Source organism: Cherax quadricarinatus, chromosome 4 (assembly GCF_038502225.1).
Source record: "Cherax quadricarinatus isolate ZL_2023a chromosome 4, ASM3850222v1, whole genome shotgun sequence".
In the NCBI taxonomy this organism is placed as follows: Eukaryota; Metazoa; Arthropoda; class Malacostraca; order Decapoda; family Parastacidae; genus Cherax; species Cherax quadricarinatus.
The window spans coordinates 58,837,049-58,856,727 of NC_091295.1; positions in this window are offsets into that span (position 1 = coordinate 58,837,049).

Below are 19,679 nucleotides of genomic sequence, written 5' to 3' on the forward strand. Positions count from 1 at the left end.
TAGGGTGATCTAGAAGCAGGGTGGATGATCTATGGTGATACAGAAGCAGGGTGGATGATCTAGGGTGATACAGAAGCAGGATGGATGATCTAGGGTGATACAGAAACAGGGTGGATGATCTAGTGTGATACAGAAGCAGAGTGGATGATCTAGGGTGATACAGAAGCAGGCTAGATGATCTAGGGTGATACAGAAGCAGGATGGATGATCTAGGGTGATACAGAAGCAGGATGGATGATCTAGGGTGATACGGAAGCAGGATGGATGATCTAGGGTGACACAGAAGCAAGGTGGATGATCTAGGGTGATACAGAAGCAGAATGGATGATATAGGCTGATACAGAAGCAGGATGGATGCTCTAGGGTGATACAGAAGCAGGATGGATGATCTAGGGTGATACAGAAGCAGGATGGATGACCTAGGGTGATACAGAAGCAGGATGGATTATCTAGGGTGATACAGAAGCAGGGTGGATGATCAAGGGTGATACAGAAGCAGGGTGGATGATCTAGGGTGATCCAGAAGCAGGATGGATGATCTAGGGTGATACAGAAGCAGGATGGATTATCTAGGGTGATACAGAAGCAGGGTGGATGATCAAGGGTGATACAGAAGCAGGATTGATGATCTAGGGTGATACAGGAGCAGGATGGATGATCTAGGGTGATACAGAAGCAGGATGGATGATCTAGGGTGATACAGAAGCAGGATGGATGATCTAGGGTGATACAGAAGCAAGATGGATAATCTAGGGTGAAACAGAAGCAGGATGGATGATCTAGGGTGATACAGAAGCAAGATGGATGATCTAGGGCGATACAGAAGCAGGGTGGATGATCTAGGGTGATACAGAAGCAGGATGGATGATCTCGGGTGTTACAGAAGCAGGATGGATGATCTAGGGTGATACAGAAGCAGGGTGGATGATCTAGGGTGATACAGAAGCAGGATGGATGATCTAGGGTGATACAGAAGCAGGATGGATGATCTAGGGTGATCCAGAAGCAGGATGGATGAACTAGGGTGATCCAGAAGCAGGATGGATGATCTAGGGTGATACAGAAACAGGATGGATGATCTGGTGTGATACAAAGGCAAGATGGATAATCTAGGGTGATACAGAAGCAGGATGGATGATCTAGGGTGATACAGAAGCAGGGTGGATGATCTAGGGTGATACAGAAGCAGGGTGGATGATCTAAGGTGATACAGAAGCAGGATGGAAGATCTAGGGTGATCCAGAAGCAGGATGGATGATCTAGGGTGATATAGAATCAAGATGGATAATCTAGGGTGATACAGAAGCAGGATGGATGATCTAGGGTGATACAGAAGCAAGATGGATGATCTAAGGTGATACAGAAGCAGGGTGGATGATCTATGGTGATACAGAAGCAGGATGGGTGATCTAGGGTGATACAGAAGCAGGGTGGATGATCTAGGGTGATACAGAAGCAGGGGGGATGATCTAGGGTGATACGGAAGCAGGATGGATGATTTAGGGTGATATAGAAGCAGGATGGATGATCTAGGGTGACACAGAAGCAGCATGGACGATCTAGGATGATACAGAAGCAGGATGGATGATCTAGGGTGATCCAGAAGCAGAATGGATGATCTAGGGTGATCTATAAGCAGGGTGGATGATCTATGGTGATACAGAAGCAGGGTGGATGATCTAGGGTGATACAGAAGCAGGATGGATGATCTAGGGTGATACAGAAGCAGGGTGGATGATCTAGGGTGATACAGAAGCAGGGTGGATGATCTAGGGTGATACAGAAGCAGGCTGGATGATCTAGGGTGATACAGAAGCAGGATGGATGATCTAGGGTGATACCGAAGCAAGATGGATGATCTAGGGTGATACAGAAGCAAGATGGATGATCTAGGGTGATCCAAAAGCAGGATGGATGATCTAGGGTGATACAGAAGCAGGATGGATGATCTAGGGTGATCCAGAAGCAGGATGGATGATCTAGGGTGATCCAGAAGCAGGATGGATGATCTAGGGTGATCCAGAAGCAGGATGGATGATCTAGGGTAATACAGAACCAGGATGGATGATCTAGGGTGATAAAAAAGCAAGATGGATGATCTAGGGTGATACAGAAGCAGGATGGATGATCTAGGGTGATACAGAAGCAGGATGGATGCTCTAGGGTGATACAGAAGCAGGATGGATGTTCTAGGGTGATTCAGAAGCAGGGTGGAAGATCTAGGGTGATACAAAAGCAGAATGGAGGATCTAGGGTGATACAGGAGCAGGATGGATGATCTAGCGTGATACAGAAGCAGGATGGATGATCTAGGGTGATACAGAAGCAGAATGGATGATCTAGGGTGTTACATAGCTGGCTGAATGATCTAGGGCGATAATACAGAATCAGGATGTATGATCTAGGGTGATACAGAAGCAGGATGGATGATCTAGGGTGATCCAGAAGCAGGATGGATGATCTAGGGTGATACAGAAGTAGGATGGATGATCTAGGGTGATCCAGAAGCAGGATGGATGATCTAGGGTGATACAGAAGCAGGATGATCTAGGGTGATATAGAAGCAAGATGGATAATCTAGGGTGATACAGAAGCAGGATGGATGATCTAGAGTGATACAGAAGCAAGATGGATGATCTAGGGTGATACAGAAGCAGGGTGGATGATCTAGGGTGATACAGAAGCAGGGTGGATGATCTAGGGTGATACAGAAGCAGGATGGATGATTTTGGGTGATACAGAAGCAGGATGGATGATCTAGGGTGATACAGAAGCAGGATGGATGATCTAGGATGATACAGAAGCAGGATGGATGATCTAGGGTGATCCAGAAGCAGAATGGATGATCTAGGGTGATCTAGAAGCAGGGTGGATGATCTAGGGTGATACAGAAGCAGGATGGATGATCTAGGGTGATACAGAAGCAGGATGGATGATCTAGGGTGATACAGAAGCAGGGTGGATGATCTAGGGTGATACAGAAGCAGGCTGGATGATCTAGGGTGATACAGAAGCAAGATGGATGATCTAGGGTGATACAGAAGCAAGATGGATCATCTAGGGTGATACAGAAGCAAGATGGATGATCAAGGGTGATCCAGAAGCAGGATGGATGATCTAGGGTGATCCAGAAGCAGGATGGATGATCTAGGGTGATACAGAAGCAGGATGGATGATCTAGGGTGATACAGAAGCAGGATGGATGATCTAGGGTGATACAGAAGCAGGATGGATGATCTAGGGTGATTCAGAAGCAGGATGGATGATCTAGGGTGATCCAGAAGCAGGATGGATGATCTAGGGTGATACAGAAGCAGGATGGATGATCTAGGGTGATACAGAAGCAAGATGGATAATCTAGGGTGATACAGAAGCAGGATGGATGATCTAGGGTGATACAGAAGATGGATGATCTAGGGTGATAAAGCAGGATGGATGATCTAGGGTGATACAGAAGCAGGATGGATGCTCTAGGGTGATACAGAAGCAGGATGGATGCTCTAGGGTGATACAGAAGCAGGATGGATGCTCTAGGATGATACAGAAGCATGATGGATGATCTAGGGTGATACAGAAGCTCGATTGAGGATGGAGGGTGATATAGCCTCTGACTGATGGGTGATACATTAACTTGCTGGTGAGTGATATAGCATCTGGACGGAAAATGATATAGCATCTGGATGGAGAGTGATATAGCATCTGGATGGAGAGTGATATAGCATCTGGATGGAGAATGATACAGCATCTGGATGGAGAATGATACAGCATCTGGATGGAGAATGATACAGCATCTGGATGGAGAATGATACAGCATCTGGATGGAGAATGATACAGCATCTGGATGGAGAGTGATATAGCCTCTGACTGATGGGTGATACAGTAACTTGATGGTGAGTGATATAACATCTGGATGGAAAATGATATAGCATCTGGATGGAGTGTGATATAGCATCTGGATGGAAAATGATATAGCATTTGGATGGAGTGTGATATAACATCTGGATGGAGTGTGATATATCATCTGGATGGAGAGTGATATAGCATCTGTAAGGAGAGTGATATAGCATCCGGATGGTGGACGCTATAGCAACTGAATAGTGGGTGATACAGCATTTGGGTGTTGAGTGATATAGCACCTGGATGGAGGGTGGTATAGAAGCTGGAGTTTAATTTATAGACAGGCGGAGATTTATAGAGTGGAAGGTCATTTATACGCTTGAGGATGATGTATGCTGACCCAGAAACTAGTTTATATGCTGCAGTGGGATTTATTGACCGGAGCAGATTTAGTTACCGTAGAGTGATTTAAATCCTGTAAAACTATCATGACTGTAAAGTGATCATGCTGTAGACTGATTTTAATTCTGTCATGTTAACGATGTAGACTGGTTTTAATCCTGTAATTTTGAAGTTTCAGAGTGGTTTTAATTTTGTAGAGTGATGTTATGTTGTAGAGTTATTTAGATGGTCATAAGTGTTGAGTTTCACTGCTGGCACAGTTCCTTGGACACTGTTACTTTGTCATGTTCTAGGTGCCTGTGTACCATGTTTGTCCTGTTAAGTCATGTTCTAGGTGCCTGTGTACCAGGTTTGTCCTGTTAAATTCAGGTAACCTGCTGCAAAATGTTGGTGTTGCTGTGCAACAGGAATAATTATGAAAATGATTATGAAAAGATAATTATCATAATTTTATGAAAATAATAATTATAACACAAAATTAGTTACGTATTTATTTAAAGTTATGTCTGACACGGATCTGACTTGCAATGTCCAAGAAACGCAAGTAGAACTAGAAGAACTACGGTTACTGAGCGATCCAACTAAGGTGACCCCGGATTCCCTAACCTTAGTTCCTTGTGCCTCAATGCACGCGATTAGAATAGTGCAGAGTGCGGCACAAGTTCGTAATGTAATCAGATATTAGTGTTGAAACTTTGAACGAAATCAAAAGAGGCATTCTTAATTTTTCTTATGGAAATTAATATCCACATTTCAATAAAAAATGTAAATTTAGACATACACGTCCCAAATTTAATTCAAACCCTTCAAAGAGACCAGTATCCTAAACTACACAAGCACATTAAGCTTGAAGCCGCTCAGAAGTTGTATTATCAAGGTATGAGCATGGAAGTTAGACACAACACAGTATTTAAATTTCTTAGTTTCTTCCAAAAAAGTGAATTGGGATCTACACAGCGTAAAATCAATCCAAGTTTTTCTCTAAGTAAGACGGACAAAGTTTAAGATTGGTCTTGAGGACTCACATGTTGTACACACAAACGAATATTATGTTGATGAATTAAACACCTGTGCAACAACTGCATATTTGTAGGCGTTTCGCCAACCAGTGGCTTTATTAATATAAAGCAGAAGAGGTAGATGAGGTAATCAGTCTCTCAGCCTAGGAGCAGGTGTTCAATACCATAATCTTGATGAATCGGAATCACAGGCAGCAAGACGTAAGCGTATATACTGGAGTCACATGAGATGAGGGTATTGTCCCTGGTTGGTGGGATATCCCGGTGGAAGTAGATCATACCCATGAGGTGGACCAGCCGTAGTAAGTAGTTGTGGAGATGATCTTTGTACCAAGATTCCACAATGTTGCTGTGTCTGACATGGTGTATATCAGGATGATAAGACACGTGTGCAACATCTTGCAATCTTCATTCTGTAGACGTTTCGCCATTCAGTGGCTTTATCAATACCTGCTCCTAGGCTCAGGGACTGATTACCTTATCTTCTACCTCTTCAATCTTATGTAAAGCCACAGAAGAAACCATACCCCCGGCCGGGATTGAACCCGCAAATAAACCGGGGGTATGGTTTATTTGCAATCGTGTCATTACGATTTCTTAAGTCGTAAAGCCACAGGTTGGTGAAACATCAACAGAAAAAAGATCCCCAGACGTTGCACAGGTGTCTAATTCATCTTGTAGGTATTATATACCATTGATATGGGTCATAATGTTGTGTTAACCTAAAATAATCGAATAAAATCAAACACTGCAATTTATTTCTGAGCAGAAGAGACATTCTCATATTATTTTACAGAAACCAATTTGATTAATAACATTGGCACATGATAACTTACACAATCTAACATCAAGAGAATGTTTCCCTTGAGGGAAACACATCACTGAAACTTTAAAGCTGACCAGTAGATATATTTTCCAGTTATTGCACAGTATCCAACAAAATTTGTGCCGCCTACACATCCTAAACCCATGAAACATTCCATCCATTTCATATGATGCATCAACCGCTGAATATTGATGCCTTTCACAGTTATATTTTAATCAGAGAAGAATACTAAACCCGAAGGGGTCGTATAGCGCCTCTGAAAAGAGAGGCATTCAAATTTGATTCCAGCAAGGGGAAGGTAAATCTAGTTTCTAGGATCAAGAGCCCCTCACTGGTATCAAGAAAAAAATAAAGCAATGAGGTAAAATAATACTACACTGCCTCGAGATTAAAAGTGACAAAATATCATCGACACACTTCATTAAATACACAAAAGCTTCTTCTAAGTACCATAAACCAGTCTTGAAATTTTGAGGCCGATCAGAGGAGCCTGTCTCCACCTATCACACGGAAACAAATCTAGGAATATCCTGCGTAGCACTGTGCACAGGGCGCCCCGCATACAAACAGTCCCACGAATTTTGCCCAATTTGAAGCTGTTTGAATAAGGCTTTCTCGAGTAGTAAACAAAAATTTGAGAGAAAACATACAAAAATGTTGCAGAGAATGTGTGAAAAATATGAAAGTCTTTTCGCGTTAAACTTTTAAACGCCATAAAACGGCGGATTTTTTTGTATTGTTTTATTGTTTTCGCATTTACGTTCTAAAATTCTCTACTGTGAGAAATTATGTGGGTGAATTTCACGGGTACAATCCTGAATCAATATTTCACACACACAACTGGAGAGAACTCTGGCTCATCTAACACAGATTATTACACTTACTGATATTGATGTACCACAGACACAAGTGTGACTTAGGAATAATGGGTCACCACATTACTCCTCCTTCGATGCCCACATTCTCAGCTTCCCAAACTCACACATCTGGACCTTCAATTATCTGAACAGATAGTTCTTGTATTCTTAAGTGAAATATTTCAAGCAATGGCTGTACTAAAAATCGACTGTAATGATTAAGCAAAAATTATTGTGAACTCGGCAACTAAGGATTTTATACTTTATACGAAAAAGATATATATCTTATTAAATTATGGCCTTGATGATATATCCTAATGCTTCCCTAGCAGGCTGGTAAACTACTATTGGCTAATAAATTGATACATTACCTGTAGTGAGATTTAATTTGCACTGGGAGGAGTTCATTATATATATGACGATACATAGGGTGGACAACACAGATTCTCTAGCAATAGCTCACGTTTTCATTCGTATCATCTTTAATTTGATAGTTTCACTTTATATCTAAACGCTTCCAGACACACGTTAAATCCACTTATTACACAGGACACTATATTTTCCGATACTATTTCTATTGGCTTGGATTAAATGAGATTAATTTTCCACAAAATTCCCGGTCCAATCTGTATTACTCCGCCATTTTCATTGCTCTTCCACGTTTTGTCTGCCAGTAGAACTTTTCAATTAATTTAATAACACTTCCAGGTGTGTAATACATTTTTATTATTGAAATATTAATTTCCTCTAAATTACGCAATTTTTTCACTTACTTGTTCATCTCCTTACAGAATACGTATAAGGAAATAATAGAGAATATTAGTTCTCATGTCACAGAACATCTTTTAAAAATCATTGATGATACATACCTACACAATTTTATATAAACATTATCATCCCCATCACTTCTTACATAGAAATCCCAGGAAAATTAACAAAATTTTCCACATCTACAATAAGACGAAATATTTTACTTTAAATTATTTAAAAACCCAATTTGATGAAACTGGCAAAAAATGGCAAACTTGTATCCACACAGCTCAAAATGCTAAAAAATACTTATTTATATACACCAGCTGACCAGAAGAGACATTCACAGGTTATTACATGGGAAACAATTTGCTTAATGAAATTGGCAGATTAAAATCTACAAAGCTCAGAGTGACAAGCCGTGTTTTAATAAAGCCCACCAATAGTAAAAGTGTGAAGCCGATCGGAGAAGTGATTCTACAGTACAATCACAATATTTTTCCGAAGACTCGAAGAACTGAAAGTTCTTTTAACTTTCATCATAATTTTGAATTTGCACCTATGGGTTATTTTTGTTATAGAATGCATTATCAATAATATTTCAAAGCCAGTCAGAAGCAATCGTCAGTTATTGAATAAAAAATCACAATTTATTCAATAAAATTGACAGACTCATGCCACTCAAAAGTAGGAAGCCACACTATTAGTCAAAATTTAAAGCCGATCACATGTCATTCCCCAGTTATTACGGATTCAAACTGTTCAGTCTTTTACAATTTTTCTAACAGATAATGCTTAACAGGCATTATCTTAGCCGTAAGATGCATCAGCCAATAAATACTGAAGCTGTACAGAAGAGGTAAATTGAAATTCATTTAATAAAAATTGTCAAATCTGCTCCTATACTGCTTGATTTTACTCTCCACTCTCCTCATATTTTTTTTGGGCACCTATTTGTATCGTTTGAAGCTCCGCCGCTGGAGATTTTGGAAATGTTCCGAGCTATTCCAGGATGCTGGGGATAGGTTCGACAACTCTGGTCGTAGGACACGTGAACATGCCAATTGCTTCACTAATTTGGATTTCATTACCATACACAAATGCTAAAAATTTGATTTCGATTTGATGAGGCGTTCTCGAAATGAGCGAAATATAACAGAAAAGCGGGAGGAAGGAAAAGAAGATATAAAAGTATGAAACTTAATAACTACAGTGAATACTTTATGGCACCGTGTTTACAAGTGTGAATCTTGAACATTCAAAACGTAACGAGCATTTCAGCAATGAACATGATTTCAACAATTTAAAATTCGAAAGAGATTGATTTGATCTTTGTAGTTCTTTCCAGCACGAGGATTTTTGTCATCAGAAAAAACCTTTGTGATTTAAGCCTCTTATCAAGTTGCATTTTTTGTGCCAAGAGAAAAAAAAAACCCCAAACAGTTGTTGAAAAACTGGTAATAACTTGTGCACTACAAATATCTACAGTTGTGTTAGGAACTGTGGCATCATCCAGTCTAGGATTAGAGATGTGAGCCATGATATGTCGCAGCAGGTGATCACTGACGTCATAGCAAGTCTTCAGATGTATCACCGACGTCAGTCGATGGGATTTCTGCAGCACCTGAAGAAGTGTTGGAAGAATTCATGTTACGTGTAGACCTTAAAACAGCCGCTAGAAAAGTCGACATGAAAGACTTCTTGAAGAAGGGAATGACTCTCGGTGTGTGTCTGTGGGGGGGGGGGTAAGGGTTCACTGTCCACTGATGGAACTCCTGTTTTACTGGGAAAAAAAAAAATCAAGTTTTGCCAGCCATGTGAAGGCGGCGTCCCATATAGATACACTGTGTATCTTGCCACAAAAACACTGCCAGAAAAACTGAACTATGGTTTAACTGCAGTCCTTTCAGTAAATTTTATCAGAGGATAATCCCCGAATCACCGCCACTTCAGTGTATTTTGTGAAGATGATCAGTGTTTTTCTTTTCCATATAGAAGTGAAACAGAGCTTTCAAGTGGCCGGGTGCTCACTCGTGTCATTGACCTACATCAAGAAATCAAGAACTTTCTTAGAAACAAAGACAATATTGCTGACGTCTCAGAAAAGTTTATTTTGTCTCTGGTGAATGTATTCAAACACAATAAATTGAACACACTCACACAAAGAACTGGAATGAATATGATCCCAGCCAGTAATAAAAATGTCAACCTACACCCAAAAACTTCCAGTTTGAATAAATCGCACTCATTACGGAAACTTAGCTAATTTTTCTTTATTCGAAGAGGCTGCTAGTACTGGAAAAGAACTGTTTGTCGTCACTAAAGTGAAAAATCATTTATAGGAACTGACTCGGACTTTACCAGGTTACTTTCACCATGCAGAGACTTCTGTGGCTCAGGGATGGATATGCATTCAAAAATTTGTTTTTAATTATTCCATGGATGATAGTAATATAATGAAACGTGATCTTGTTGAACTGAAAGCCAATTAAGTTATGTAAATGTAATTTGAATAAGTGAGGGTAGAAAACTTCTGGTGTCCACAACTCCCAACCTTCCCACAGCAGGAAAAACTTTGGGAGATTCTCTTGTTATTTACCACCATCTGTGTGAGACGAGCTTTTCAACACTTCTTCACATAAAAACTAAAGTTAGAAACCGTCTTGATGCAAGTGATGACATAGGTGAGGCTGTTTGTAAATAAGAACTTTGACAAGAACCACTAATTATATTTTTTTAACTGAAAATATGGAAGTTCTCATTCATAATTGTCATTGATCTACTTCAGCTTTATATTTACTTTTGCTGTAAAAATAAGGAAGTTTTCGGATAGCAATGTAAGTTGTAAGTTGTTTTTGACAGGTGTGAAAAAATGAAGGCTACCGAGGGGAAAACAGGTACTTGAAATTAAAAGCCAGTGTTTTAAGGCGCTGAGTTCGGACTGCCTCTTTTGGACACCTCAAACAATTAAATTCTGATGTATAGTTTTAAAGGTTTAGACTTTGTCGGCACGAAATTGACAATTAACTAACAGTTAAAAGAAAATTGGAGATCAATGGTTTCAGCACTGGTGTATTTTGCCAAAAGTTCTCATTGTTACTGGTCTGTGCCTGTCTTAATCTGCCAGTTTTAATCAACTTTTTGGTATAACTTTTCCTTGGTGTAACTTGAGAATGTGCTTCATCTGATCGGCTTCTGACTTTCAACACTGGAGTCTCCTTTTCAGTGAAAGGGTTGTATAAGTCTTGGACTGAGTAGTATCATTATAATATCGGAAGGTAATGCCGACACTTTCATCCAGACTATGGAGCTGAGCACTTCTCAAGGCTGAGGGACTGATATTCTCAAGACCACCACTTCCAGTCGCTGATGGACTGAGTACGTGATCTTTACCTTTCCACGGCTTCTGCCATCTGCAGTGTTTGCCAACTTTCCCAGTCCATCGGCTGTTAAGCCTACACAGCGAAAATATTTCGACTCCTGCACACTTGTTTTACTCATCTGGAATGCACAGGTTTAAAACTAGTAGTTTTAATAGAGAAACCAATATTGTTAATAATGCGCACACGCACGCACGCACACACACACACACACACACACACACACACACACACACACACACACGCGCGCGCGCGCGACTGACAGATTTAGCAACGAGGTGACCAAGTACAAAGAGAAAACGTTCAGTTCCTCACGCTTGTCACTCCTGGTGCGAGAATGTGATGCATAACCAGACTCAAAGCATGTTTCACTAAAGATGGTTGAGTTGAGTGCCATTAAAGATGGCAGAGCTTGAGTGCCACAAACTTCCAGTAAGTGCCATTGGCTTCAGTGAGTGCCTCGAAGGGTTTTACTGAGCGCCAAAATTTATTTTCTGTGAGCCAATTAACGTTGAGCGAAACTAAAGGTGTCAGTGAGTGCCACAAAGATTCAATGAATGCATCTCAAGGTTTAAGAAAATAAGATTGAGTGCCACTAAAGATTTCAGTGAGGGCCACTAAGGGATCAGTGTAGCGTGCCACAAGAATTATTGTAGCGTGCCACAAGAATCAGCGTAGCGTGCCACAAGAATCATTGTAGAGTGCCACAAGAATCAGTGTAGCGTGCCACAAGAATCAATGAAGCGTGCCACAAGAATCATTGCAGCGTGCCACAAGAATCATTGTAGAGTGCCACAAGAATCAGTGTAGCGTGCCACAAGAATCATTGTAGAGTGCCACAAGAATCAGTGTAGCGTGCCACAAGAATCATTGCAGCGTGCCACAAGAATCATTGTAGCGTGCCACAAAAATCATTGCAGCGTGCCAAAAGGATCATTGTAGCGTGCGACAAAGAATCATTGTAGCGTGCCACAAGAATCATTGTAGTGTGCCACAAGAATCATTGTAGCGTGCCACAAGAATCATTGTAGCGTGCCACAAGAATCAGTGTAGCGTGCCACAAGAATCATTGTAGCGTGCCACAAGAATCATTGCAGCGTGCCACAAGAATCATTGCAGCCCGCCACAAGAATCATTGTAGCGTGCCACAAGAATCATTGTAGCGTGCCACAAAAATCATTGTAGCGTGCCACAAAAATCATTGTAGCGTGCCACAAAAATCATTGTAGCGTGCCACAAAAATCATTGTAGCGTGCCACAAAAATCATTGTAGCGTGTCACAACGATCATTGTAGCGTGCCACAAGAATTATTGTAGCGCGCCACAAGAATCATTGTAGCCTGCCACTAAAATCATTGTAGCGTGCCACAAGAATCATTGTAGCGTGCCACAAGAATCAGTGTAGCGTACCACAAGAATCATTGTAGCGTGCCACAAGAATCATTGCAGCGTGCCAAAAGGATCATTGTAGCGTGCGACAAGAAGCATTGTAGCGTGCCACAAGAATCATTGTAGCGTGCCACAAGAATCATTGTAGCGTGCCACAAGGATGAGTGCAGCGCGCCACAAGGATCATTGTAGCGTGCCACAAGAATCATTGTAGCGTGCCACAAGAATCATTGTAGCGTGCCACAAGAATCAGTGTAGCGTGCCACAAGAATCATTGTAGCGTGCCACAAGAATCATTGTAGCGTGCCACAAGAATCATTGTAGCGTGCCACAAGAATCATTGTAGCGTGCCACAAGAATCATTGTAGCGTGCCACAAGAATCATTGTAGCGTGCCACAAGAATCATTGTAGCGTGCCACAAGAATCAGTGTAGCGTGCCACAAGAATCAGTGTAGCGTGCCACAAGAATCAGTGTAGCGTGCCACAAGAATCATTGTAGCGTGCCACAAGAATCATTGCAGCGTGCCAAAAGGATCATTGTAGCGTGCGACAAGAAGCATTGTAGAGTGCAACAAGAATCATTGTAGGGTGCCACAAGAATCATTGTAGCGTGACACAAGAATCATTGTAGCGTGCCACAAAGATCACTGCAGCGTGCCACAAGAATCATTGTAGCGTGCCACAAGGATCAGTGTAGAGTAGGTTCCTCGTAGGCACGCTACACATACATCAAAGAGCGGTGGGCCCAGACCCACTACACTTGCATCAGTGAGGGGTGGGTCCACACACACTACACCTACATCAATGAGGGGTGGATCCAAATGCTCTACTTACATCAATGAAAGGTGTTTCCAGACACTACACTTACACCAATGAGGGGTGAATCCAGACACACTACACTTGCATCATTTACGGGTGGGCCCAGGCACTACACTTACATCAATGACAGGTGGGCCCAGACACTTTACACTTACATCAATGAGGGATGGATTCAAACACACTACTTACATCAATGAGAGGTGTTTCCAGACATTACACTTACATCAGTGACGGGTGGATCCAGACACACTACACATGCATCAATGAGGGGTTTTTCCAGACACTCTACACTTATATCAATGACGGGTGGGTCCACACACACTACACTTACATCAATGAGGGGTGGATCCAAACACTAAACTTACATAAATGAAAGGTGTTTCCAGACACTACACTTGCATCAATGACTGGTGGATCCAGACACAATACACTTGCATCAGTGAGGGGTGGATCCAGCCACTCTACACTTACTCCAGTCATCAACTATGTCTGAACCATTACACTGGTTATTTAAAGGGTTGTCTTGTTGATTAATGACTTTCCTTAACGAGGATTTACTCTTGTGCTATATTTCGAAAACTGGGTCATACTTCGAGGAGGGAGAGGGAGGGAGTTAGGGAGGGAGAGGGTACAGAGGAGAAGAGATAGAGAAGACTGAGGAGAGGAGACAGCGGTGGCTTTTCACGTTTGCTCCTGAGAAAACATACAGGAACATTACAACGGATGATGTTTATATACCATGGTGATAATGCTGCAGCATTAATAAGAATGAATGAGAGAATGCTGTTGGAACCTGAGGATGACGCTGATATTCTTGTGAAGTTTGCTTCCAAATTAACTTAGAAGAACCACGTAGCAAATCTTGCAAACAAGGCGACCAGTGAGCTTACAGCTCTTAAAATGTACGTTGCATCTGTTCAACAGTAGAGGTTGCAAGACTGTATGAGGCACTAGCGAGCTCACACCTTAAGTATGCACTTCTTTCCTGGAGTGCCTGCACCCGTTCGCCTTCCCATCTCATTTACTGCTTCTTGACAGGCAAGAGAATAGAGCAAGACGACTCCTGTCTCGTCAGTACCCTGCCTGGCCAGATCTGTCATTTCGGGAGAGCCTTCAACGACGGAGAGATGTTGCCGGCCTTACTGTTATGTACAAGGCCAGTGTTATCATGGTCCCAAACTTCGTTCCACTTTGTAGTTAGCAGAAAAAAAGAGCTTTTATACAACAAGACGGGCAGCAAGCAGCAACTACACTCTGGCTATACCCTTATCAAGAACGTTACTCCAGCTAAGATCCTTTATTCCTAGGATGACTGGAATCTGGAACATGTTCGTACAGCATAATGACAATAAAATAAAGTCGGTTGACCGAATGAAATCACTGACCTACAGATGGCTCCAGTTTCATTCTATTCCCTATCTGTATGCCTTTTAACATATGCGCAGAAGTAGGTAACACTTCTGAGCTTGTAAATAAAGGTAGGAACCACAATCTAACCCTGCAAAGCCACTGAACATAAGAATGAAGGAATACTGTAACAGGCTCACTGGCTCTTACAAGACATCCTTCTCAAAACTGACCATTCCCACCTATTTTTCCAACCTTCCCCAAAGCCATCCAAGAATTTCCTTCAATACCTCGGGTACTAATCACACCCAGTCCTTTTCACTCGCGTATTTGTCTAATCTCCTTTTAAAGATACCCAATTTTTTAGCTTCTCTTAATATAAAAACATGTTTATGTCTACAAGTACATGTACAAGGTATACAGGTCTAGCTGACATCAATTACATACTACTATATAGAAAGCCGCTTGTTGTGCAGAGCATTTCGGGCAAATTAGGTCAGTTTTGTCCCAGGATGCGACCGACACCAGTCGACTAACTCCCAGGTACCCATTTTACTGATGGGGAACATAGACAACCGGTGTAAGGAAACACGCCCAATGTTTCTACCCTCGCCGGGAATCGAACCCGGTACTCGCCGACTGAAGCGAGAGATTTAGCCATCAGAACAAGGGGCGCCCGTGGCCTGGTGGCCAAGTACTTGGCAGTGTTTTCCATGCATCGACAACTCTGTTTGAAAGCCAGTACTTTCCTACGTCCTTTCTAAATCTAAATTAATCTAATTTAAATCCGCTCTCTCTTGTTCTTACTTCATTCGATATCTTCAGCACTTTAGTTATATCACCTTTATGCCCATTATCCACTTATATATTTCAATAATGTCTCCTCACACTCTACATTTCTCAATGAAGTGAACGTTCAAGGTTCTTAATCTATCCTCATATGAGAAATTCTTCATACAGTGGATTAAGTTTGTCAACCTTCTGTATGTTCTCTAGTGAATTTATAACATTCTGTAGAATAACGACTAAAACTTATCTGCATAATCAGAGGCCTTACTAATGATGCGCAGAGCTGCCAAATAACTTTTGGACTCCTGTTACTCATATTTCTTGATATAAATCCAACTAATCTGTTAGACTTATTGCTCACACTAATGCGCTGTTGTCTTGGCATCAGATTTCTACTTACCATGACAACCTAGTTTATAACTACGAGGGTTATTTTCATTCCCAAGGGTTAGAACTTTACTCTTGCCCATATTTAACTGCATCAGCCACTTTTCAGACCATGACATTAATTTATCCAAATTCTCCTGAAGTTCATAGGTAACTTCCTCAGAATCTATTATTCGGCCTGTTTTTGTGTCATCAGTGCATTTAGTCTGGTCATTTTTAATTCCTTCGCCAGGGTCATTAATGTAAATTACGAGCAACAAAGGGCCTAAAATTTATCCTTGCGGAACACCACTTGTGGAAGGTCCCCGTTCAGATTTGACCCCATTCATGTAAACTCTCTGCTTTCTATTGGTCAGTCATGCCTCAATCTCTTATACCATGAGCTCTCAGTTTTCTTAAGTCTTTTGTGAGGCACTCTACCGACTGCCTTACTGAAATCCAAATGAACATCATATTCTTTATCGTTGTCCTCTGCCTCAAATGCTTTATTAAAGAATGTCAGTAAATTTATCAGGCAGGATCGACCTCGTGTGAATCAGTGCCGAGATTCATTAATCATATAATACTCATTAAGGTGACTTCTAATATCGGCTAAAATTGATTCTAATAATTTGCCTACTATTGATTTATGGCTCATTGGATGGTAATTTGATTTAACTGACTTTTCTCCTGATTTAAATGTAGGAATTACATTAGCCATCTTCCACATCTTCGGCACAAAACTAGTTTGGATTGATGCATTAAAAAGGTTTGTTAGTAGCTAAGTTCCCACTTGAACTCTTTAAGTACCTTTTGATAACAATTCGTCGGGGCCCGGGGACTTGTTTTGGTTTATCCACTTGTTTGATAACCATGTCCCTGGTGACAAAAATATTGCTTAATTTATTTTCTTCAGGACATGAATAATTGCTGAATACTGAGATATCATTTATGCCATTATGTAAATAAAATAAATGAATTTCTTTCATGACATTTGCATCGGAAAACTTCAAGAATATATTCACTATTTGGTTATTGCCCTTAAAGTATTTGCAGCATTTGTGGATACACAACAAGATGCCAGACATATTTTAAATACGTGCGAGCCCTCGTGTTCCAATTACTGCCACACGACATGCAAGATAAGAGACTGAGATAGACTGTTGTAGCCAGGTGGTTCATCTCAGCAACTTGACACACATCCATGAACCTGTGATATATGTACCAGAAACAAGCTTGGCGCCACAACAATACGGATTAGTGAAGCCTCAGGAACTCGTCTCTAGTGGACTGTGTTGTAAGGTTATAACCAAAATATTCGACGAAAGGAAAAGTTTCATGAGCTACTTATATCATTAGATTTGCTTCAAACTAAAGTACACAACGAGGCCTACATCAGAACATGAAGTGAAGTTGCTCAGCTGGTTTTTGACACTGGTGATAAGGCCTGGATTAACACAACAAAAAATTGGGGGCTCTAAACACCGTAACTGAAAATTCCACTACAGCTTCTTTGGCCACCACAGTGGGAACAGATCTATTCCCCAAAAACGCAGCCAGCCTTTGATCAATCACACGATGGAATGACATTATATAAAATGCCTACACGATGGATAATGCCACAAGTGCAGTATAATGCAAACTTTTACTGACAATGTTTCGCCCACATAGTAGGCTTTATCAAGTCACAAACAAATCTGCCTGGAGAGAGAGGATGTGCGTATAAACAGTGAAGGAAGTGACTGAGTCGTGTTGCATTATAATTCATCAGGTGGTTGTGGGAGTTTGTGGAACACAGGCGATGTTCAAGTAGTTCGTTCTACTGGCATATTTGTGTTTAAAAATGCATATGTGGAAGTCTTGTGATGCTTCATCCACCTAAATTTGGTCACAGTCACTGCTTGAGATTGTATATGCCTCTGTATATGTCCCTTACTGTGATGTTCTTGACTCTAGTGGAGGCAGTGGTGGACGTTTGGAATTTGGTGTTGGAGAGAATGCTGGAGATGTGCTTAACAACAGAGTTGTTGGGGAGTTCTATGTATCTTCTTTCTGTGGTGTCTCGTTTGGGCGAGTTGAAAATGTTGTGTACAGACGCCGTTATTACCTTCAACGTAGATCTCGAATGCAGTTGTCAATGGGACAGAGCCAATAAAGAACTCACGAGTCGGCACTAGTGTTCCGCAGGGAAGTGTGTTTGGTCCATTTTTATGTAATGTCTACTTCAATAACCTTCACCTCTTCCCAGAATCCGGTAACTGTACTCTGATATTTACTTATCCAAGAGAGAAAAAGCCAGCTACTATGAAGCACACTAATCACCATCTTACAGCTAAATAAGCCTATGGAAAATGATAACAGGTTATATTTGTTCCTGAGAAAACCGAAATGATCTCTAGGCAGGATATTAATTCTGTAGCAGTGTTAAGAATGAATGCAAGAGCGTTAGAACCAGGGGATGGGGTGAATATCCTAGGGGTAAAATTTAACTCCATAATGTCTTTGAAGAATGACGACGCTGTAGATCTTGTAAGGAAGTCAGTCAAGAAGCTAAGAGTACTACCACGTATCTCCCACCTGCTCGACAGTAGATGCTGCAAAAACTCTGTGTGAGGTACAAGTGCGCTCATACTATCTTGGATTGCCTACCCTCCGTCTCGTTTGCTACTTCTGGGCAAAACAGAGAACAGAGAAAGACAACTTATTTCTCAACTGAACCCGGCCTAAATAGGACTGTCATTCCAGCAGAGCCTTCAGCATCGAAGAGATATAGGTGATCTTACTGTTATGTACAACTCCAATGTGGTCAAGGTACCACAACTGGCTCCACTTCGCGGACAGCGAGACGACAGCTATCACAAGACAGGGAGCAAACAAAACTACACACTGGCTATAATACTTTAGTCAAGATCATTTCTTCATCTGAGATCATTCACTCATAGAATGAATGACTCGAGTCTGAAATGTCTTCGTTTAGTATAACACTGATGAAATTAAGTCAGTTTACAAAATGAAATATATGTCCCACAGTTAGCTCCAGCTTCATCATGTTTCCTATTTGTATGCATCGAAACAATACAAAAAAAAAAACTGAAAAAAGTAATGCTAGGTAAGGCTTTCAAATGAGCTGAGGTAGGCAGCAGCTCTTGGCTTGTAAATAATGGTAGGAACTCTTGATCTAAGCCCGTAAAATCCTTGGGTAAAAAAAAGGGGGGAGGGAGGGAGGGAGGGAGGGAGGGAGGGGGAGAGAGAGAGAGAGAGAGAGAGAGAGAGAGAGAGAGAGAGAGAGAGAGAGAGAGAGAGAGAGAGAGAGAGAGAGAGAGAGAGAGAGAGAGTTGGGAAAGATAACAAACATGACATTCACATCTGACATGTCAAGACAATGACAAAAGCCAGAAACCTCGGAAGCCCAAGACCGCAGGAGCCGTATGAAGCGAATGTCTCAGACCGCGAGAGCCAGAGACCATGGGAGCCAGAGACTGAAAGCCAGAGACCTTGGGAGCCAGAGACCGGGAGAGCCAGAGACCGTGGGAGCTAGAGGTCACAAGTGGCCGTGAGCAGGCTAGCCACGTCCCTCTATCAGCGGAGGGAAGAGAATGTTTTACAAGGAGGCAGAGTGAAGACACTAATTGGTTGGTGTTAATTCTGTTACCTGGCCGACTCGTGACTCACTCTCAAACTCTCCACCTCTGATTTTTCTCATTCTCGCTGTCATTATTGGCCGAGTAAAGGAGGCTTGGACAGGGAAGGGTAAGAGGTATAGCTAGGAAGAAAGGGGAGTGAGAGAGAATTAAACAAGGGGGAGTTAGGGAGAGAAGAGGCAACAAAAGGGAAAGACCAAACACAAAAGACCTTATGGTCTTTAAGGGACCAAACTATAATGAGGACCAAACTATA